At 40.8% G+C, this 24,124-nt stretch overlaps 1 protein-coding gene and 1 long non-coding RNA gene across 2 annotated transcripts in view; one reads left to right on the top strand and one right to left on the bottom strand.

Annotated features, from left to right (window-relative positions):
• CDSN (corneodesmosin) overlaps positions 1-24,124 on the bottom strand; it is a 189,233-nt gene that overhangs the window by 4,946 nt on the left and 160,163 nt on the right. The window lies entirely within an intron of this gene.
• The window catches only part of LOC138149967 (uncharacterized), a 24,738-nt gene extending 614 nt beyond the window's left edge, over positions 1-24,124 (top strand). The window contains exons 1-3 of the long non-coding RNA XR_011165481.1: positions 1-229; positions 7,445-7,609; positions 21,882-24,124. The exon at positions 1-229 is cut by the window's left edge and continues 614 nt beyond it. This is a non-coding gene — a long non-coding RNA (uncharacterized lncRNA). The remainder of the gene's footprint in view (positions 230-7,444; positions 7,610-21,881) is intronic.

Below are 24,124 nucleotides of genomic sequence, written 5' to 3' on the forward strand. Positions count from 1 at the left end.
AGAAGAAGAAGAAGAAGAAGAAGAAGAAGAAGAAGAAGAAGAAGAAGAAGAAGAAGAAGAAGAAGAAGGAGAAGAAGAAGAAGGAGGAGGAGGAGGAGGAGGAGAAGGAAAAGGAGGAGGAGGAGAGGAAGAATAGATACCATTTATATAATGCTTGCTTTATGCCAGGCACTGTGCTAAGCATTTTAGAGATATTTATCTCATTTGATCCTTACAACAACCCTGGGAGGTAGGTGCTATTATTATCCCCATTTTACAGATGAGAAAATTGAGGCAAACTAAGGTTAAATGACTTGCCTAGGGTCACACAGCTAGTAAATGTCTGAGGCCAAATTTGAACTTGGTCTTCCTGACTCCAGGTCTGGCACTCCATCCTAACTGTTCCCTCCTCCCCAAGAGAAATGGCTGGGGGTCAGGTGCTTGGGTCCCTGAGGACCCAAGTGATATTTCACATGTATATATTGCTTATTTAATGCCATATATTTTCTTCACAACTCTGCTTGGATGACACCAAAGTTCCTGAGGGGAGTGTGGAATTAGGAAATGAAAGGGGTGGGAGAAGCGACAGACCCCTCCTGGGAGGAACAACTTGGAGAGAGAAGTGAGAGGGGATTTAGAGGGCCTGTAGTATTTTGGATTTCGAAGGTAGCTGGGAAACCAAGATAGTGCTTAGTTCCTCAGGGCAACTGGGACATAGAGAATGAGGGTGTGTAAGGGAGAGGACTGGGTCCCTGAAAGGAAGTGAGTGTGAAGGGCTGTAGGGTTTGCCTTGGGGGCATAAACCCTGATCCTGGCCACTGGGAGGAAGCTGGACTGGTGACCCCATGAAACTAGGCCTCAGTTACTCACTCTTCTCTTACTCCCCACCAAGGGTGGCCCTGACCATGAGTGAGCAAGAGGCTAATAAGGCTAATTAGGGGAGGTGGTGGCCCCGAACTAACGCAGGGAGTAGCCATTCAGCATGTTCCCTGCCCTGATGAGTGAGCCAGAAACCTGGGTCTGGGGCGGAGAGGTAACCAGACTTCTGGGTCCTTGATAGTGATGTTTTCTGTTCTGACATCACCGTAGTATTTCCCATGTATCTCTCCTCTTTCCCCTCCCCAAGAGCCATCCCATATTACAAATTATGGGTTTTATTTTGTAGTTGCTTTTTAGTGGGGGGGTGGGGGGGAGTCAGCACAACTGATCAATACTTTGATAGAGTTCCTGGGTTCTTGAGAGAACAAGCTAGAACCTAGAGAACAACTAGGATCAGGGGCAGGGGGAGCAAGGGATGAGATGCCCGGGTTCATCTCCTGGGCTCTCAGGCCCATTCTCTCCCCACAAAATGAGTCCCCGCCACAGTTCTTCTTACCGGAGGTGTCCCACAGAGGCAGTATGGCAGTGGAAGGCTGGTTTCTGGGAGCCAAGTCAGTATGCTTCTTTTCAATCACAGTAGGCCCAGACTCAGGCAGCAGAGAAAAGGCCTTTCACCCCACCCCATCTCAGTCTCTCATTTACATTGTTTTGTTGTTAAGTCCGGTTTCAATCAAAACTCAGTAGCAGCACAACCTGCTTTTGTCCCCAGGGGACTAACTGGCCTTTCTCTGTCTCATTCTTTCTCTGTGTGTCTCTCTACCCACACACATACTCTCTCTTTGTCTCAGACATTCTCCCATGTTCTTCTCTCTCTGTCTTCTAATAATCTCTATCTTTGCCTGTCATGCTATGCTTCTCTCTACCTCTTTTTGGCCCTTGTCTTTCGGTCTGTTATCTATGTCTCAATGCCTAAAAGGCCAAACAAAGGAGCTGAGTGTATGGGGGACAACAGGGCACAAGTCCAAGTTCCTGTTGCTTCATTGCCCACCTCCATCACCTCCCCAACCCCCACCTAAGGAGAAAACAAACATAGCAGGACCTCATCCCCAAGCTAACTCATGAACTAGTCTCATAGCTCACTCTCCCATCCATCCTTCCCCCAGAAAGAGAAAAAGAAACATTGGGAGACTTTGGATAAGTCACTTAACCTCTCTGAAGCTCATCTATAAAATGGGGATAAAAATACCTGTTACCACCCACCTCACTGGGTGGTTTTGAGGATTAAGTGAGACCCTCTGTTAAAAAAAGCAAACAACATTTTGTACATTTGTAAAGCACAATTTAGCTCTGCTTATTATTTTTAATGATGCTCTCTCCAGTTAATGTTAATCCTGTCTCCTTCCCCACTGATCCAGCTCTTCTCTCCCCCTCAACTTTTACCAGTACCTCCCCCACTCCTAGGATTTGAGGGTGGATGTCTCTCTGGCTCCTCCACTATGGACTCGAGGAAGAGGAGCCTTTAAGGAGGGACAATTTTAAGGAGGAGGCGGGTAGTGTATTTGGAACTAAGAGGGAAGAGACAAGGGACAGACAGTAAGGGGAGGATGGAGAGGGAGTCTTTCAGATGCCATAGGAGAGTAAGGTGTCTGCACCTATTTCCTCTCTAGGAGTGGGTGAGGTTGTATGGCCCTGTGGGTTATTCTTTACCAACCTCCTCACTCTATTCCAGAGACATTGCCTTGTTTCCAAGAAGCATTCCTGAGTGTTGAGGTCAGAACCTAGAAGTGTGGGCTGGAATAGAAACAAGAAAGACTCATTCCTGGCCTGGCTTCCCTTCAGGGCCCAAGGCTCTGCCCACAGAGTTCTATAGAGTGAGCTGTAACCCCTTCCACTAACCTCCACTTCCAGTTTACACTGCTTGTCTCTATTTCGATGAATTCTATATGATTTTTCTCTACTCCGATTGCCCTACACTACTTCTTCCTAATACAAGCCACTATCACTATTCTAAGTTGACATTATTTTTTGTTACTTTCCTATTCTCACTCTTGCCTTCCATGCTCCTTTACTATACTGGAGGGAGCCTAAATTCTATTTTACCAAATGTGGGAGGAAACTTTTACTCTCAGAATCACCTCTAGGATGCAATTAATAAGTGTTACTTCCTAACAATGAAAATTATACAAAGGACAAATGGCTACTTCTGGGATAATGGATTTCCCATTATAAGAAAAGACATAACTACTTATTGAGGACATTATAGAAGAGATCCCTGTGGAATCTCTTAGTAAGTGACTTACCCAAACAAGTTGGACTAGATCAGGGGTGGGGAACCTGCAGCCTCAAAGCCACATGTGGCCCTCTAGGTCCTCAAGAGCAACTCTTTCACTGAATCCAAACTTCATCCAAACAAATCTCCTTAATAAAAGGATTTGTTCTGTAAAACTTGAACTCAGTCAAAAGGCTGCACCCAAGGACCTAGCAGGTCACATTTGGCCTCAAGGCCTTGGAAGGAGCCTCACAGGTTCCCCACCCCTAGACTAGATGGTCTCTAAGGTCCAACCCTGAAATTTTGTGAAACTAAGAATTGAAGAAGAAAGATATTGTCCACCTTCTAGAACTCCATCAAAAAGCTTGAATGTGCAACAAGCAAGGATGGGGTTGGGGTTATCCATCCACTGATCTCTCCAGGTTTCTCTAAGCTCTGCAGAGGATCTTGTATTTGACCTGAAGCAAACTACCCAGAGTGTCAATAACCTTGATCTTGAAGGAGACGGCTCATAGGTAGGAAATGCATAAGACATGGAAGCTGAGGAAATGAGATGTGGGAGAAGCAAATTATGTCCAGAGTGTGTTGTATTCTGTTTATCTAGTGTGGGCTAGGAATAATTAGTTTTTAAAAATCACTTATTAAATGTTTACCATGTACCAGGAATTGTGAGAAATTCTGGGGAAACAAAGAAAGGCAAAAAATGGCCACTGCCTTCAAGAGCTCACATTCTAAATAGATGAATCCTCATGTAAATAACTACATCCATACAAAATATATAGGGAAGAGATGAAAGTTAATCTCAGAGAGGAAGGTACTGGATGGGGGGGACATGTAAAGGGGATCAATAAATAAAGATAAGAATTGAGCTGAGATGTGGAGGAAGCCAGGAAAGCTAAGAGGAAGAAAGGAGGAGGGAGATCATGGAGACAGCTAGTGCAAATCCACAGAGAGGGAATTTGGAGTAAAGTGTTGAAGGAACAGCAAATCGTCCAGATTTGGATCGGAAAGATAGAAGGGGACATAGGGCTATAAATACTAAAGGAGTTTATGTTTTATCCTGAAGGGAAGGGAAAAGAAGGGAGCTACTATAATTTATTAGATGGTAGAGGGATTTTATATGTACTTTAGGAAGATCATTTTGGCAGGTGAATAGAGGATAGATTGGAGTAGGGTGAGATGAAGCAAAAAACAATTAGAAGGTCATTATAATAGTCCAGGCAAGAGGTGATGAGGGCATGAATTGGAGTGGTGGTTTTGTGAGTGGAGAGAAGGGAATGTATGTATGTCAGAGATAATGTGAAGGTAAAAACGATGCAGCTTAGCCACAGACTGTAAATATAGGGCAAGTGACAATGTCAATATTGTGAGCGTGAGTGACTGAGAAGATGACATCACCCTTGGCAATAAGAGAGAAGTTTGGAAGAAAGGAAGATTTGAGGCGAAAGATAATGAGCTCTGTTTTGGACATTTTGACTTTGAAATGTCTGTGGAAACATCCAGTTCAAGATGCCTAAAAGGCAGTTGGTGATATGGTACTGTAACTCAGGAGAGTAGGGCTAGTTATACACACATGTGGTAATCATCTACATAGAGGTGATCATTGAATCCAGGAGAACTGATCACCAAGTGAAATAGTATAGAAGGAGAAGAAAAGAAGGCCCAGGACAGAAACTTGGGGAACATTCATGGTTAATACATGATCAAAATTAAAATCCTGAAAAGGAGAATGAGAAAGAGCAGTCAGACAGATAGGAGGAAAACCGGGATTGAATAGTGTCACAAAACCAGAAAGGAGAGAGTATATAGTAGGGAGGAAGTTGATTAACCACGCCAAAGTCTGCAGAGGGGTCAAGAAGGATAAGTATGAGCAAAGGCAATTACATTTGGCACTAAAGAGATCATTCGGAATGGCTAGGTGGTGCAGTGAGTAGAGCACAGGCCCTGGAGTCAGGAGGACCTGAGTTCAAATCTGACCTCAGATACTTAACACTTACTAGCCGTGTGACCTTGGGCAAGTCACTTAACCCCAATTGCCCTGCCCTCCCCCCTCCAAAAAGGAAAAAAAAAAGAGATCATTGGTAATTTTGGTAATCAGAAGTCAGATTGAAGAGGATTTAGAAAAATGAGAGAGGAAGTAGAATGACGGTATAGACAATTCCCTCAAGAAATTTTAAAAGTTGGTGAGGAAAAATATGGAATAATACTAATATGAATGGAAGGAGCAACTGAGGGCTTTTTAAGGATGATGGAGACATGAGCATGTTTTCAGACAATAGAGAAAGAGGCAGTAATTAGAGAGAGATGGAAAGAGAAGAGAGAATTGGGGATGAGAGTGGTAAAATCTGCTGGAAAAGTTGAAAGGGGGTAGAGATCAAGGGTGCATGTAGAGGGGATGGCCTTGACAAGAAGGGCCATCTCATCAGGTGAGAAAGAAGCAAAGGAAGATATAGTTGGGAAAGATGTCAGTGAGTCAAGATAAGGAGGGGAGAAGAAGGACCTCTCAACAAATGATCTCCATTTTTTTTTCAGTGAAGTATGAGTCAAGGTCCTCAGTAGAGGTGGTTGGGGGACAGGGTGTCATGGGACACTTGAAGAGAGATAAGAAATTTGAAACAACTCCTATGGAGGAGTGAGATTGTGAGTCTAATAGGGAGGAGGAGTAGAATGAATGCCTTTCTTCAGTACAGATCCAATTGTGATTAGATACCATAAATCTGTAGTGGACTCAATCAACAGGGTTTCATGATTTCCTCTAGCTCTATCTAGCAACATGTGAACAGAAGTAATGGAAGTGAATGATAGGAGTAATCCGGGGTTGGGTTTGTCAAGGGATGATTGGCAATAGGACAAGGGGACAGGGCTTCCAAAGTAGAAGATGGTGTAAGACTGAATTAGCTCATCAAGGAGTTGAGATAGAGAAGGAAAGAGATGGCAGCCAGGACAGGGTTGATGACTTGGGAAAGAACTGAAAAACGGTCATAGTGAGGATGAAGAACAAAGTTAGGGGTTGTAGGGCATAGGGAAATATGGAATCACAAGACATTATAGTTAGATAAAGGAATTTCAGAGACAGTGAACATAGAATTGAAATACTTGCAGGTGATGGATAAATCAAGGGTATCTCTGTGTATAGCTGAGGTAAGGTAAGGAGGAGTAAATCAGGGAACTGAATAAATTGAGGAACTGAGAAATTAGTTTATTTGAGGGATATCCATTGAAGTCCCCTAGTATGAGAATAGGAATTGGGGTAGAGAGAAAAACCAGGCACTGGATTCATTGAGGAAAGAAAATCCTAGGGCTTGATAGATAATGGCCACCAGAATCTGGGTTGGGTGATAAATGTGGATGGCATGAATTTGAAAGTAGGATGGGTTTTGTGCTGTGGTTTATCTCATGGCCTGTCCCTTTTATGTCTCAATATAAGGTATGGGAGAGGTAGCAACACCATAAACTTTCCCTGAGAGCTCACAAACCTGAATAACCTTCACCTGCTTCCCAAATCAAGGTAAAAGTGGGAAAAAAGGAAAGAGAGAGAGATCTATAACATGAAGCCCAAATTTTCTCCTAGACTATTGTTATTAGTGAGCCAGAAACCCAGGACAAAGAAGGAAGAGAAGAGGGGCTTGTTACATGGGCTTTATTCTTCCCCTCTCCATTGCTATCATGTGGGTAAAGTTGTCACAGCAATCCTGTTACAGATGCTATATGGTAATAGCTGTATTACAAAAACAAAAACAAAAAAAGCAATGTAATAGCTCCTGGAAGGAGTGAGCAGTATGGAAAAACAAAGATTAGAAATTCACAACTTTGCCTCCCCACTTTGGAAGGACCCAGTCTCAGAGCTTAACAATCTGATCTATGAGGTGGATGGTAAATATTTGCAGTTTACCCCAGTGAAAAGTGGTGATGACATTGAATGAGAATAACAGCAGAAATGTCAGAGCCACAGTGTAGATAGTGAAACTTCTTGCAGTCATTGATCCATATCATGGGTCAAGATTACCTGTAGTAAAGAGCTCATTAGCCCATTACCCTTCTTGTATGCACTGTGTCCTGGTGCCATGGTCTACCCGCACCCCCTCAGTGTTCCTCAGTCCACTCAACAGGGGTTTGAGGAGGGGTGGGAGGGAGAGTGCACTTCAAAATCACTGGAATAAGGACTGTGTAAGGGGCAGTAGTGCACTAAACACTGAGAATTGAGTCTGTGGAGAATATCAGTGATGGGAGAGGGATCAGAAATTAGACTGTTCAAGATCCTCCCTTATGGAATCTCGAGGTGACAATCTGGAGATGCCCTGGGTGGGAGAAGGGGATGTACCAAATCTTTTTGTCTTCTTAGCGATATCTGCTAAAAACCTTTGCTTTTTTCTACAGGGGCTACGTAGAAAATTTCACCTCCCCCTTGTCACCAGGAAGCAAGCCACCTCCCAACAATCATCCCTTGGTCCTCCAAATTATCCCTGGGAAGGAGATGTCCAATGACCACTGAGTATTATACTGGCTGCAATGTGGAAGGGCCTTCATCACTTCCAGTTTTCAGTAAGTAAGAAGCTATGCTGGACTTGCCTCTACACTGCCTATCCTGTGCTCGCTCTGATCCAATGGCTCCTTATTCCCTGTAAGAGAAGTGAGCTCCTGAGCATTTAAAACCCTCCAGAGTTTGACTTCAGCCTATCTTTTCCAGTGTACTCCCTGTTACCTACTCTGTTCCAGACAAAGTAGTCTAATCCATGTTCCCCTTATATGAAAGGTGATTTCTCATCTCCAAACCTTTGCATAAACTGCATCCCTTGGCTGTAATGCTATCATCTCTGATATATATATATATATATATATATATCTCTGAATCCCTTTGCTCATTCCAACCCAATCCTGCACCACCATTGCCCTATAGACTCAAAATCATCTCTTATCCTTTTCTTTCATGACTAGCCCAATACCTTTTCCAGTCCTGTATTCCTTAGATATTATCTTTTATAATCCTTGTGTGTAAGTCTCTATCAGTAATCTGCTGGAGTCTACCTAAATCTCTTTTTTTGCTGTTGTTGTCCTTCAGGCTATTAAGTTTTGGGGGTGGAGTTTTAAGGGATTTTGTTGTTGTTATTTGGAATTTGGGCTTTTTTTCCCTTGAGATTATGGTATTGCATGGGTCACAGCCACACAGCATCACTGGGAGGATATTGGTATTAAAAAAAATGAGCTTTAGGAACAGCTAGGTGACACAGTGACTAGAGCACTGGCCCTGGAATCAGGCGGACCTGAGTTCAAATCCGACCTCAGGCACTTGACACTTACTACCTGTGTGATCTTGGGCAAGTCACTTAACCCCAACTGCCTTGCCTTCCCCCCCTCCAAAAAAAAATGTAATTTAAAAAACATGAGCTTTGGAAGCAGGGAACAGTGTGAGAGCATTGAGTCTGTCCAACTGTGAGCCATATTCTGGGCATTCTTTACATACTTGGTTTTAATTGTGTATATTGTTAGGCAGATTTCATTTAAACAGTCATGAATTTCTTCAAATAGATGCAGTCAAAGAGATAACTTTGTTCAACAATTCTTTGATTCTCTATATCAAATGAGGCATTTAATAGAGAAAGATATGCTTGAAAAGCTGTGCACCACTGTCATGGGGGATGTTCTATGCAGAGTCTAAAATGAAAAGAATGTGTGCTGATAGCATTAACGCCTAGAAGACCTCTTCAGTAAGAGCTCAGAGATGGAGGGATGCAGAGATAAATGATATATAATCCTTGTTTTCAAGACCCTTGGAGTCTAACTGGGGCAACAAGACATGAAGAAATAATAATGTTAGACGTAAAAGCCTCATACACAAATGCAAAAAAGAATAGTAATCACATCCTTTCCTGATCAAAGCATAACAAAAATTATAATCAATAAAGGTTCTTTCATGAAGGGATTAAAATTTAAATGGAGACTAATTGAATCCTAAAAAAAAAATGATGAGTTAAATAATAAATAGTTCCATCAAAGAAAATGACACAATGAAACAACATGCCAAAACTTTTGGGATACAAAAGCCAAAGCTGTCTTTGGGGAAAATTTGTATCACTAAACACATTCATCAACAAAAGGGGGGAAAAGAGATCAATGAATTGGATATACAACTAATAATAAACTAGAAAAGCAACGAATCAAAACAATACAAGTAAATATGAAAACAGAAATTATGAAAGACAAAGAAAAAGTTAACACAATTGAAAGTAAAAAACATAATTGAACTATAAATAAAAGTAGGAGTTCAAGGGGGGGAAAACTACCTACATAGATAAGCCATTAGCTAATTTTTTTAAGAGAGGAAAACAAAATATTAAAATTAAAAACTCACTAAAAATAGAGGAAATTATTAGAAATTATTTTGACCACTTATATGCTAACGAAGCTGATGACTTAGATACAACGGATGAATATTTACAAAACTATAAACCTAGCTTAACAATAAGAAATAGGGGATTTAATATCACCTCAGGAAAAAGAAATTTCATCAAAGAAAATGAAAATAATTAAATAACATACCAACTCAAATCATAAATAACTGCCAAATGGAAAAAAACCAAGACCAGATAGAATTACAAATGAATCATATTAAGCATTCAAAGAACAGTTAATTCCATTATTACATAGATTGTTTGCAAAAAAAAACATATATAAAAAAAGAAGAGATCCTATGAAATTCCTTCTATTAGTGGCCTCGATAGAATGCTGAACCTGAAGTCAGAAAGACCTGAGTTCAAATCCAGCCCTAGACACTGTGACCTTAGGCAAGTCACTTGACCTCTGTCTCAGTTTCCTCATCTATAACATGGGGATAGCAGTAGCATCTATCTCCCAGGGTTATTGTGAGAATAAAATGAAATAATATTTGCAAAGCACTTTGTAAACCTTAAAATGCTATGTAAATGCTAGTTTTTGTTGCTGTTCAGGTTTTTTTCAGTCATGTCTGACTCTGTGACCCCACTTGGGATTTTCTTGGCAATAATACTGGAGCGATTTGCCACTTCCTTCTTCAGCTCATTTTAACAGAGCAAACAGGGCAAATATTTTAACTGAGGAAAACATTTAACAGGGCAAAACATTTTAACTAAGGCAAACAGGGTTAAGTGATTTGCCCAGTGTTATGCAGCTAGGAAATATCTGAGGCCAGATTTAAACTACGGAAGATGAGTCTTCCTGACTCCAGACCTGGCACTCTATTCACTGCACCACCCAGCTAAATGTTAGCTATTATGATACAAATATAATTTTTTTCTTTTTTTTATAAGCAATTGGGGTTAAGTAACTTGCTCAGGGTTACACGGCCAGTTATTTCTGGGGGTGGTGTTGAGTATCTGAGCCCGGGATTCGATCACCAGGTCATCCCAACACTGGAGCTGGTGCTCTTACTCGCTGAGCCACCTGGCGGCCCCTGATACAAATATAGTTTTAAAACCTAAATCAGGGAGAGACAAAGTTGAGAAAGAAAGCGATAGACTATTGTCCCTAATGACTATTAAAAACAAAAATATTAAATGAAGTACCAACAAAGAAGCTGAAACAATATATTTAAAAAGATTATATGCTATAACCAGGTTGGATTTATAACAAGAATGCAGAGTGATTCTATATGATATTAGGAAAGTTATAAATATAATAGACTACACTAATAACAAAAAACAATAAAAAATTGTGAGATTAGACGTGTTAACAGAAGGAGGAAAAACTTTTTTAAAATACAGTATCTTTTTCTATCAAAAGAATTTTAAAACGGGGCAGCTAGGTGGCGCAGTGAATAGAGCACTGGTCCTGGAGTCAGAAGGACCTAAGTTCAAATCCTACCTCAGACACTTAACACTCACTAGCTGTATGATCTTGGGCAAGTCACTTAACCCCAACTGCCCTGCCCTCCTCCCTCCAAAAAAAAAAAGAATTTTTAAACAGAAATAAATCATTGCTCATACCTTAATGTAATTAATAGTATCTAAAATCAAGCACTAGCATTATATATAATGGAGGACCTTCCAAAAAATCAAAGATATCCATTTCCACAACTATTACTTGATATAGTACTAGAAATTGAAGATGTAGCAATTAGACAAGAAAAAATACATGGAGAGATTAAGCATAGGCAAAGAGTGGGGAAATTATTGTGGTTTGGGGATAAAATGGTGGTCTACTTAGAGAACCCAATAGATTCAACTAAAATTAATTGAAATAATAAATAAATTCGTCAAAGTAACAAGATATAAAAAAAAATAAAACACACAAATCATCAGCCTTTCTATAAGTTAGATCTACATCTCTTGTTGTGTGCCACAGTAAGAGACAAATGACCTAGATACAAAATGTTACATCATAAACAAGTTACAGGAACAGAGGAATCAGCATTTAGGAAATCAGAATTAGGAAATAATTATGAATCTAATAAGAGATAAAGAGGATCACAAGAGATAAAATAAACCATTTTGATCACATAAAATGTAAAAGGTTTTGCACAAAGCCAAAAACTATTAAAAACAGAAGGAAGCAGTTAATTATGCAAAAATCTATCTCTGATATAAAGGTCTAATATCTAAGATTTATAGGGAATAAATTCAAATGTAGAAAAATAAGAGTTATTTCCCAACAGATATGGTCAGTTTTCAAAAGAAGAAAAGTAAGCTATCAGGGGGTGGCTAGGTGGAGCAGTGAATAGAGCACCAGCCCTGGTGTCAGGAGTTCAAATCCAGCCTCAGACACTTTTAACACACTTACTAGCCGTGTGTCTTTGGGCAAGTCACTTAACCCCAATTGCTCTCCAAAAAGCAAAAAATAAATAAATACATAAATAGATAAATAGATGAATGAATGGGTGAATGGATGGATGAATAAATGAATAAACGAATGAACAAATGAATGAATGAATAGATAGATAAATAAATAAATGAATAAAAAAGAAAACTAAGCTACCACCAATCATATGGAGGAAATGCTCCAAATAATAATGAAAAACAAAATTAAAATAACTCTTAACTTCCATCTCCTATCCATCAGATTGTCAAAGATGACTCCCCCCAAATTGCTATTGTTGAATGTGGGGAAAAGAACACTAATACACTGTTGCTGGAGATGTGAACTGGTCCATTTATTCTGGAAAGCAATTTGTAAGTAGTAGTAGTAGTTGAGGAAAGCAAACAGTGTTAAGTAGCTTGCCCAGGGCCACACAGCCAGTAAGGGTCTGGGGTTGGATTTGAACTCAGGTCTTCCTAACTCCATACCACACATTATATCCACTGTGCCACCTAGCTGCCCCAAAGTGTGCTCCTTAAATCACTAAATTGTGCATTCTCTTTTACCCTGTGATACTACTACTAGATATATACTCCATAAAGAGAGAAGAAAGAGGAAAATGACCCATATGTACAAAAATATTCATAAAAATACCTTGTTTTAGCAAAGAACTAGATAAAGGGGGTTATCCATCAATTGTGGAATGACTGAACAAATTTAGTATATAAGTGTATTGTGCCTTAACAAATGATTCAGAGAAATCTTGACAGACCTGAGTGAACTGATTCAGAGTGAACAGAACCAGAAGAACAATTTATATAATGACTAAAACATTGTAAAGAAAAACCACTTTTGAAAAACTAAAGAATGCTGATCAATGCAATGAGCAACTATAATTCAAGATGACTGAGGCTGAAGTGTGCTTCCCACATCCTGGCAGAGAAATGATGAGCTGGAAATTGAGAACAGGAGGATTAGTGACAACAAGGGGAAAAAAGGTAACTTTTATATATATCACTTCAAGGTTTCAAAAGTGGTTTGTTTATGCTATCTCAATTGAGGAAGGAAGAAAGGAAGGAAGGAAGGAAGGAAGGAAGGAAGGAAGGAAGGAAGGAAGGAAGGAAGGAAGGAAGGAAGGAAGGAAGGAAGGAAGGAAGGGGAGCAGGGGAAAGCACATCAATGCAGCACAGATAATATGCACAGAAAACAAAAGGAGGCTTTTGAGCAGGAGAGTAATATGATGAAAATGGTATCTTGGGAAGATATGCACTCGACAACTGCTTCATCTCCCTGTATTCGGTCACAGAGATTGCACTCTCTCTGAATACTGCCCTCTTCCAAGTCCGTGCTCTCCCCGCCACTGTCCTCTCCACGTCTTGCCATGCTCTTCTGTGTGGCCTAGGAAAGGTCGGGCAGTGGTGGTGCAGCAGTTTATTTGATCCTCAATGGGTTGAACAGAGAAAGAGAAAAGTTTAGGTGTGAGAAAGTGGCAAATGAGCCACTCTCTTTTTACTGCCACCACCCAGTACAGGTGGCCCTTAGCACCATCCACCTCGGCTTATGAAATAGCCTCCTCAGAGTTCCTCTTCCCACATTCTCACCCACTCCAGGCCCTCTTTCACCCTGCTACCAAATGTATCTTCTTTATGGGTAGAACTGATCATGTTGTGCTTCTGCTCAAAATGCTTCAGTGGCTCCCAATTGCCTGCTAAGTAAAGGTCAGCTACGTGGCACAGTGGATAGAATTCAGGATCTGGGGTCAGGAAGACTCATCATCCTAAGTTCAAATCTTGTCTCAGACACTTACTAGCTGTGTGACCCTTGGGCCAGTCACTTCACCCTCTTTGCCTTAGTTTCCTCATCTGTAAAATGAGCTGGAGAAGGAAATGGCAAACCACTCCAATATCTTTGCCAAGAAAATCCCAGATGAAATAAGATATGCAGGCAATGGGGTATAGAAATCCATCTTGTCCTACAAGAAAGTAAAGGGGAGAATTGGGGGAGGACATAAGAGAGGGCAGATTGGGAGAAAGGGTATTCGGTATGCTTGCTTGCCATCTTGGGGTGGAGGGTAGGGGAGAAATGGGAAGAAAATCTGTAACTCAAAATCTTTGGGAAATAAATATTGAAAACTAAAAATAAAAAAATTTTTTTAAATCCCAAATGGAATCACAAAGAGTCAGACAGGACTTAGAAAAACTGAACAACAACAAAAGTCAAACTCCTTTACCTGAAAGTCAAGACCTTTCACCATCTCCTTTCCAGCCTTATGTCACATTCTTCCCCTTCATATACTCTATATATCCCACTCCAACTGGGGTACTGACTTCCCTTCTTCTGAACTCCAGTTCATTCAGTTCCCTAGGCCAACCCCTATCACATTTCTAGCCAATTCTTGTAAGTCTAACTTAAGTACCACCTCCTGCTCTAAGCTTTCCTTGATCCCTCCAATTAGTAACCACCTTTTCCCTCTTGGACCTCAGATGGCATTCTGGTTTTTGACCTTCTTAGACCCTTGTCATGCATTAAACTCTTACCCATCTTCATAGTCACCTGGTTAACTCAGAAGGGGAGAGATTCTGCTGTGTTTGTATGTTAATTATTGCTTTGGGGTTTTTTTAAGGATTTCAAATGGAGCCTTAAAAGTTTTGCTTCAAAAAGGCAAGTTATCTTCTGTACATATATTAAGACCATACAAGATTCCTTGAGAGATGCAACCACGGAGATAAATAACTTGTTCTAAATCTCCTCTTTGATAGTCTCCTGGGACCACTGAGAAATTAGTGACTTGCTCATGGTCTCAAAGTTCATACATGTATGACTCCAAGGTCCATCCACCCTCCATCCACCACACCATGTTGCTGGCCTCGTATATTTTATATCTCTAATAATAGGAACATTGTGTTACACTTCACACATAAAGATGATGCTCTGATCCACCCCCACTGCTTTGGCATCTGCTCTGAGTTGTTTTTCTGGTAGTGGGGACGAGTAACATTGAGTCATACACCTGGTCCTCCTTGTGACCAAGAGTTTGGTTAGTGAGGTGACTAGCAAGGGTTGGGAAGTTTTCTTTCGAGTTAAGTGAAATAGCCCATGCTAAGACTGAAGTTCTAACGTTAACCTCCTTAACCCATGTACTCTAACAAACTGAACTTCTCCATCCCACCCTTCTGTTCTAGTGTGTTCTTCCCTCTTTTATAGCTGACATCTTTACCCTATCCTGCCTGCCTCTAGGCTCTTACTCTAGACCACACTCTGATGGTGCACCCTCCTGTGTCCTGTACCTCGCCCTAGTAAAAGTCACCTTTTTCTAAAACATAAAATACTCTGCTCACTATTTTTCTACTTCTACGCCCACTGGGGTCATTTACTTAGCCCTCTTTCAAGACTTTGATTGACCTCTGCTAAGAGAATTGGGGGCCAGTTAATGAATAGAGCACCAGGCCTAGAATCAGGAAGATTTCAGTTCAAATCTGACCTCAGATACTTGCTAGGCTGTGTGACCCTGGATAAGTCACTTAGTCACATTTGCCTCAGTTTCTCATCTGTAAAATGGGGACACACTGGAGAAGAAAATGACAAACTACTCTAGTATCTTTGCCAAGAAAATTCCAAAGGGTCACATCGAGTTGGACATGCCCGAACCGGCTGGACAACAAGAACAAAGGGAATCACAGGATCCTAGCTTTAGAAACAAAAGGGACATTTATGGATTCCAAGCTCCTCATTTTATAGAAAAGGAAACTTAAGACCCAAGATCTAAAGTAAGGTTCGAACTCAGGGTCTTTGTAACTCCGAGGCTCAATCCCTGTATCATCCTCAAGTAGGGATTGTTATTGTTATCTCTCCCAGGGGCTGAAAACAATAGCTCCAATGTCTACAAAGTTTTCCTCACAACATGTGAGGTAGATGGTGCAAGTATTATCTTCCATGTCCCAGATGAAGAAACCAAGGGTTAGAGCAGTGAACTTTTGCCCAAGGTCACAGTTATTAAGGACCCAAGTTAGGATTTCAATTCAGTTGCTTTGGGAGAGATGGGGCACTGGCCTTCAAGGCTGGGCTGGACCCAGGGTCCCAGAAGTCAACTGAGTGTCAGTCATCCTTCCCCATTGCTGCTCCCTTGATGTGATGACTGATCCAGGTTCTCCATCCTTCCTCGTGAGGGGATAAAAATAGAAACTGTGATTAGTTTTGTGGGCAAGAATAATATTTTCCCTGTTCTCTGATCCATGGGGAGTTGGAGAAACTGGGCGGGCCTCAGCGCAATTATTACTCGTTGATGTGAAATAGCTCTTCTTCCCACGGGTGCTGCTCTGACAGCTCTTTATTATGATAGTACACCCGGAAACCTGAGGCTGTGGCTAGCTTCCTCCACTGGGTAGAGCAGAGAGATAGGGCTCAGTCAGGACACCCTTTTGGGATGCTGTTCACAGGGCACCATTACTCTGCATGAGCCCAGACCAGAGACTTTCCCCAAAACTCTCACTGCCTTTTCTTGCCTCTGGGGCACTCCCTCAACTCAAATCAATGGAAATAAGGTATATGTATAGATATTTTTACAAGTGGAACCAATCCACCTTGACTTTGATTCTCCCCACATTCAATCCCCACACTCAATCTCCAACCAAAGTCTCCCATTCTCTTCACCCTTCCCTCCTCACCATGGTCCTCTGATGTAGACCCAGTGTTGGGCCTATATTGGAAAGTATTTAAAAGACTGTGCCCCCAAAAGCCAGAAAGTTATATTTCTGACGACATAACTAAGACAGGGCTGTGGGAGGGGTGACCAGGAAACTTCCCGGGGGTGGGGCACTCCCTTCTCTAGTCTTGTAAGTGGGGATGGTAATGAAGGCCCTGTGGAGTGTGGGATGGAGACTGACCCTGAAAAGGAGAAGGTAATGGGAGAGGGACCTTGAAGGACCAGAGAAGAGGATGGATAGGGCAGCTTCTGATGCTTTAGTCCTCCAGTAAACTTCTTAGTCTGATTCCTGCTCTTCTTCACTCTGCTATTTTCTCTTTCACTTTCAATAGTTGTTTGGTTTGGTGTGGATTTTTTGGTTGCTAGTGAAAAAAATTCCTAGTTACACCTGTTTCTGAGAGGGAGCTAGTCCTATTTCTAATACCAGTTAACTGTGTGAGCAAGTCTGAGTCTTGTTTCTTCATTTGTAAAATGAGGAAGTTGGACTATATCAGAGGATCTTAATTTGATTTCATGAAGTTGGACCAGAAAAAAAAAAGTATATCTTTATTTTCACTAGCATCTATCTGAAATTTAGTACTCCCTTCAGTGATAACTAGGCAACAAACATTCTTCTGATAAAGGCTCCAAAGGCACTGCCAAAGGGGACCATCACACACACACACACACACACACACACACACACAAGATTAAGAAGGCTTGTAGTAGCTGCTTTCCAAGTGCCTTTCCAGCTCTGACACTTTATGGCTCCAGGCTTCTCCCTGCATTTGCCCCCTGCTCTCTAGCTCTGCCTCCATTAGAACCAAAACCAGAAATTACTCCACTGGGAAACAGAATGTGACTTGGTGATCTTATGTGGTAATGTGTCTTCCTCACGTCTCTCCTGGCTCTTTCTAAGCCTGCATTACACTGACACCATTTTCTTTCCTATATTGTAGTTATTTATGTACTCCTTGTTTCTCTGCCAATTGGATTGCAAACTCACTGAGGGCAGAGTTATAGTTGTTCAGTCATATCTGGACCTTCCTGACCCCATGGGATCACACGGTCCATAAAGTTTTCTTGGCAGAAATACTATAGTGGTTTACCACTTCCTTCTCCAGTGGATTAAGGCAAACCAAGTCACACAGCTGATAAAGTGTCTGAGGCCACATTTGACCTCAGGTCTTGCTGACTCCAGGCCCAGGGTGCATCCACTAAGCCATCCAGCTACCCTAGGACAGAGGATCATCCTCTTTAAAATCTCCTAGAATTAGTATCCTTCACATAGGAGGCAGTTTCCTCATAAGAATCCATCAACAAACATTTTATTAAAAACCCTCTATGTGTCTGGCACTGTACCAAAGATTGAAACAATCCCTACTCCATAATCATTCTATAATTTCCATTCTAGTGGAGAAGAAAACAAGTATATACTTTAGTGTATATAGAATAAATATAACATAGTTAAATATTGGGTTTCTAGGAAGGATGGAAAAGGGGAAGGAGAGCATTAGCAGCTGATGTGATCCACAAAGATTTCTTGCAGAAAGTGCTGCTTGGCAATGTAATGATCCCAGATGACTCCAAAGGACTCGTGATGAAAAATGCTATCCATCTGCAGAAAAAGAATTGATGGAGTCTGAATACAGATCATAGCATATTATTTTTCACTTTCTTTGTTTTTTAGTGTTTTTTTTGTCTCTTTTCTTCCACAAAATGACTAATATGGATATAGTTTTTACATGATTGCACATGTATTATATATAAAATTGCTTACCATCTGGGGGAGGGAAGGAGGGATGGAAGGAGAGAATTTGGAACTCAAATTTTTAAAAATGAAATTTAAGGGGTAGCTAGGTAGTGCTGTGAATAGAGCACTGGCCTTAGACACACTAACTAGCTGTGTGACCTTGGACAAGTCACTTACTTAACCCCAGTTGCCCTGCCTTCCCCCTCCAAAAAGACCAAAAAAAAAAAAAGAAGTTAAAAATAATTTTTATATGTAATTGGGAAAAAATAAAATATGATTAAAAAATAAAGAAAGTGCTGCAGTACTTTGATGGATGCACCCTCTTGTGTCTGGAATGAGGCAGTGTGTTCCTAATAGTCTGTAAACAAACATTTATTATGCTACTGTGCCAAGCACTGGGATTGCAAAAATAGGCAGAAGATGGTCTCTGCGAGCAACTAGGTGGCCCAGTGAATAGAGCCCTGTTCCTGGAGTCAGAAGGACCTGAATTCAAATCCAGTCTCAGACACTTGACACTTACTAGCTGTGTGACCTTGTTAGTTAAGTGACTAGCAAGTCACTTAACCCCAATTGCCCTGCCTTCCCCCCTCCAAAAACAAAAAAAGAAGATGGTATCTGCACTTGAGGAGTTCACTACTTAATGGGAGAGACAACATACAAACAACTATATACTAACAAGCTATATGCAGGAAAAATGGGAAATAATCAAGCCAACATAGGCAGGTTGGTGTTATTATTAGCCCTATTTCACAAATGAAGAAACAGGCAGAAAGTAGTTAGACTTTCCCAGGGTCAAATAGCTTGTCTGAGGTGAAATTTGAATTCAAGCCTTGCTGACTCCAACTGCAAAACTCTAACCACTGCACCACCTAGCTCTACCCTACCATGTATTTGCTGGGCTGAACTGATTTTATCCCTGAAGATCTGCAGGTGGAAAGATAACCATTTGCCCTTTAGACCCTGATCTGCCTGACTGGAGAAGGGTGGATCGGATGATCTCTCAAGAATCCATCCAGCTCTATCTACTACTGTGATGACACAATCAGAACTCACTATCTTTTTCCCTAAACACCCCTCCCCCACCTCCCATATTATTGTAGGAGGTATTACCATCTTCCCATTCTCTCAGGCTCAAAACCTAGGAATCATCCTAAATTCCTCATTACTTCTCATCCTCCAATCTGTGGCCAAGGCCTGTTGATTTCACCTTTGCAACATTTCTAGAATATCTGTGCCACCCCCCACCCTTCTTTCCTCTGACACTGTCATTGACCCCTCTACTGCAGACCCTCATCACCTCAAACCTGGGTTATTGTAATAGCCTGCTGGTAGCTCTTCCCACTCCAATCCATCCTCTATTCAGCCACTAAAATGATTTTCCTAAATCAAAGGTCTGATCATGTCACCCCTCCCCAGGCCCCCAATAAGTGGCTTCTTATTACCTCCAAGAGCAAATAGGAAATGCTCGCTTTGGCATTCAAAGCCCTTCATCACCCAACCCACTCCTACCTTTATAATCTTCTTACACCTTACTCCCTAAGACACATTCTTAGATTCAGTGACACTGGTCTCCTCGCTGTTCCAGGAATATTCCATCTCTTGGCTCTAGGGCGTTTTCTCTGCTGTCCCCCATGGGGAGGTAGACATCTTCTCATGCTGTCCCCCTCTCCCTCCTCTGCTCAGACTTCTGCCTTCCCTGGCTTCCTTTAAGTCCCAGATAAAATTCCACTTCCTGAAGAAAACCTTTCCCTATTCCTTTTAATTCTAGGGCCTTCACTCTCTTAATTACTTCCTATTTATCCCATATATAGCTTGCTTTATATATATTTGCTTGCATGTTGTCTCCCCCATTAGACTGTAAGCCCCTTGAGGACAGGGATTGTCTCTTTTTGTATCCCCAGCACTTAACACAGTGCATGGTACATAGTAGACTCTTAATAAATGTTTATTGATTAATTGATTGTTTTTCAATCACTCCTTTAAGAAACATGTATTAAACCCCTACTCTGTGCAAGTCTGTGCTATTTTATGATTCCATTCTCTATGATTACTGACATCTTCTAAGATGTTGTCTCAGCTCAGCCAGTCCTAGTCCAGTCTGCCAGGAATCGACATTATATGTTCAGAATTAAAGACCTTGCACAACAGGCGTATTTACAAGACTCCAGTCCACGATATTTCAGTCAGGAAACTCCTTATTAAATATAAATAAATACTCCTTATTAAAACAATATATATCTGCACTCAGATTTTGGCTATTTATAGCTGTTTAAATCCCCAATCCTCCCACTCTCCTTTTCCCTTCCCTCTAGCTTGGGGAAAGGTTGATCATGGGCTTTTCCCTGATCATCTGGATGAGTTTATCTGAAGGTGAGCCTTTGTTTAGATTCTTTGCTTGGCCATACCTTTCTTCCTACAGAATGTCACAATGTTAAGAGAACTAAAGATAACAGTTTCCATGACTGGGACTGCTCCCAAAATGATTGGTTTGGCCCCCATCTTAAGATGGACTCTCAGTAGGAGCTATCCTTTCTAAGGACTTATAAAAAAGATTCTTCCATTTTTCCTCTTTTTTTCCAGATTTATCTAGAGGTAGGGAAGAGATTTCCTCTCAAGAGCTAAAAATGGCTGCCTAGAGGCCTAATTAAAATAATAGCTAGCTTTTATATAGGCTTTTAATATGCAAAGTGTTTTACAAACATTGTATCATTTTATCCTCACAACTACCCTGGGAGCTAGGTACTGTTATTAACCCCATTTTTAGATGAGAAAACTGAGACTGAGAGATTAGCCAGGGAATCATACAGTATTTGAGGCTGGATTTGAACTCAGATCTTTGCTGACTCCAGATCCAGCTCTCCATCTACTGCATCACTTAGTTGCCTAATGCAAAAAACACATGAAAGCTGAGGCTTTGGTAAGTTTATGGACAATGTCACTCCTGAACTCCTGGTTAGAGTAGGAGGGATTTCCTAGGCAGCATAATACTTTCTAGTTAGAGAAGGAAGACTTATTGGGAGTTGCCTTGTGAGTAACCCCAAGTTGGAGAATTAAGGAATCGTGCCTTCTAGAGAAGTGTACCTCTTAGAGAAAGAGGAAGTTCATGCATGTGAGGCTGGAAGGGCAGGAAGGGACTAATGCCTTGACATAGGAAAGCAGAAGACATGTATTTTACTCCCAAGTATTGCCAAGAGTTATTGAGACAATGCAGATGTAACTGAAAGGGGATTCAAGGTATGTTTCCTTTGGGGGAGGAAGGGAAATTCCAAATTCCAGCTCTGTGGCTTTATGAGACTGAGAGGAACTTTGGAAGATTCCATGCAATAACTAGGAATTCTCTGGAATGTGTCCCATTAACTACCCCAGCTTCAGTTATGTCCCCCGGGAGTCAAAGCCACAGGATGGTACAGAATGGAGGGATTCTAAGACCCTGGTGGAAAAGCAGAACCCACCACAAAAAAGAGAATTATGTTGACTGTCTATGAGCTACAGTGAGAGCTCTGTCTTTTCTATATCTTTTTCTGGGCTCTGATAAATCCTTTGGGACTTTTACATTTTTTGTGTGGAAAAATAAAGGCTATCCTCTACCTAAAATATACTTGTTGCCTTTTCAGATGTGAATAAATATATCTGGAAAGTTCCCAGAGCAAAATCCAGACGGAAACGAGGCCCACAGAATAAGACCTTTTGGGAAAGGTTTTCGTGATTGAACCCAGGCTTGTAAGCCAAGAACTTGAAGAAGATGAGGACCTGAGTGATGTATCTCTCTTTCCTTAACTTCATCCTCTTTGCCCCACATATGCCTTGTAATAAATATATTCATTTACATCTATATCCCATGACCAATAATACTCTTTCAGATAGGAAATAGGAAGGATATTTGGCTCTTTACTTAGTGGTACACTAGGGACAGCTTAGTGGAGCAGGATAGAGTGCCAGCCCTGGAGTCAGGAGGACCTTAATTCAAATCCAGCCTCAGACACTTACTAGTTGTGTGACACTGGGCAAGTGACTTAATCCTGTTTGCCTCTGTTTCCTCATTTGTAAAATGAGCTGGAGAAGGAAATGGCAAACCACTCCAGGATCTTTACCAAGAAAACCCCCAAAATGGGGTCACAGAGAGTCAGACAAGACTAAAAGGACTGAACAACAACTCATCAATCTGACATTCAAGGCCTTAGGCAACCTTGTGCCAAAATATCTTTTCAACATAATTTCCCATTCTTCCAGTACATGAAATCTCTACTCCATTTAAAGCAATATGCTCACAGCTCTGCTGTTCTTAGTCTTATTACACGGCCCTCTATAGAGCATTCAATATTCATGATCCTGTCCAAGTCCCATCTCCTCCTTATGAAGTGTTCCCTAACTCATCTAGTTCCCATTGAGCCTTGCTTTTGAACTCCCAGAACTATATTATCTTTATTGTTCATTTGGCATTTTGAACTACAAGAATGCTGAGTTGGAAAAGATCTTATAGGTCCTCAATCCCAACCTCTCACTTAATGAATAGATCCATTGTCTTAAAAATGAACATCCAGGCTTTGCTTGAAGATTTCTGGTAAGAGGGAGTTTGATAATTCACCAAAAAGAAAAAGCCAAACCATTTTTAAGAGACTCTGCCTCCCTAAAATCTCTGGAGTCACAAGGAACAAATCTCTTCATCACGACAATCCTTCAAAGACTGGGAAAGTGTCTTTATTTCTTCAAATTAAACATCCTCAGTCCCATCAAAAGATTGTCACATGAGGATTAGTTGGGAGCAGATGATGACAAGGGACAGGAATTGCCGGAATATTAATTCCCTGCTCTTCACTAGTTTTCCTGAATACAGTATCCTTTAAGAAGAACAAAAGACTAAAATTATCAGAGGATTTTCTAAAAGTATCTCTTGGGCATCGTGGAAGATAAGATGGATGATTCTGAATACATGAAATTAAGAAATTTTGCATAACCAACATCAGTGAAGTCAAGATTAAAAGGGAAAAGCAGATAATTGGGGAAATCTTTGCAGCAAGTTTTTTTTTTCTGATAAAGGTTTCATTTTTTAAAAAATAAGGAATTTATTCAAATACATAAAGATAAACGGTCAAGGCAGCTTTCAAAAGAAAAAAAAATCCAAACTGCCAATAGCCAAGTGAAAAAAAATGCTCCAAGTCATTAATAATTAGAGAAATGGATATTAGAGCAATGCTGAAGCTCTACCTCAAATCCATCACATTGGCAAGATTGACCAAAAGGAAAATTATTTATGTTGGAAAACTGGCAGAAAAATAGGTACATTGGTGCTCTTTTGGTCAAGCCATGAATTGGCCAAATTATTTTGGAAACAATTTGGAATTATGCTTAAAAAGCTACCAAACTATGTACACCTTTTGATCCAATGATAATAGTACTAAGCCTATACTCCTCTGAGATCAGAGAGGGAAAAAACTCATACTAACAAAAAACTTATAGCAGCTCTTCTTGTAGAAGCAGACCTGGAACCTAAGGGGGAGCCCTTCGATTATAAAATGGCTAAACAAAGGTCATAGAATACTATTGTGCAATAAGAAATTATGAAAGGAACAGTTTCAGTGAAACTTGGGAAGACTTGTATGAGCTGATGCAGATTAAAGTGAGCAGAACAAAAACAGTTTATACAATAACAACATTGTAAAAAAACAAAGAACTTTGAAAGACTTAAGAACTCTGATCCACATAGAAACCCATCATGATTCCAGAGAACTGATGAACAGAATTCTTAATAGAAAAGCGAGGGATTCAGGGTGCAAAAAATATGTTTGTCTTTTGGACAGAGCCTTTGCAGGAATTTGTTTTGCTTCACTATATCTATAAGTAACACAGAGGTTTTTTT

This window comes from Petaurus breviceps, unplaced genomic scaffold (genome assembly GCF_028583685.1).
Source record: "Petaurus breviceps papuanus isolate PSGF00001 unplaced genomic scaffold, PetGlider_PUasm1.0 90865, whole genome shotgun sequence".
Taxonomy (NCBI): Eukaryota; Metazoa; Chordata; class Mammalia; order Diprotodontia; family Petauridae; genus Petaurus; species Petaurus breviceps.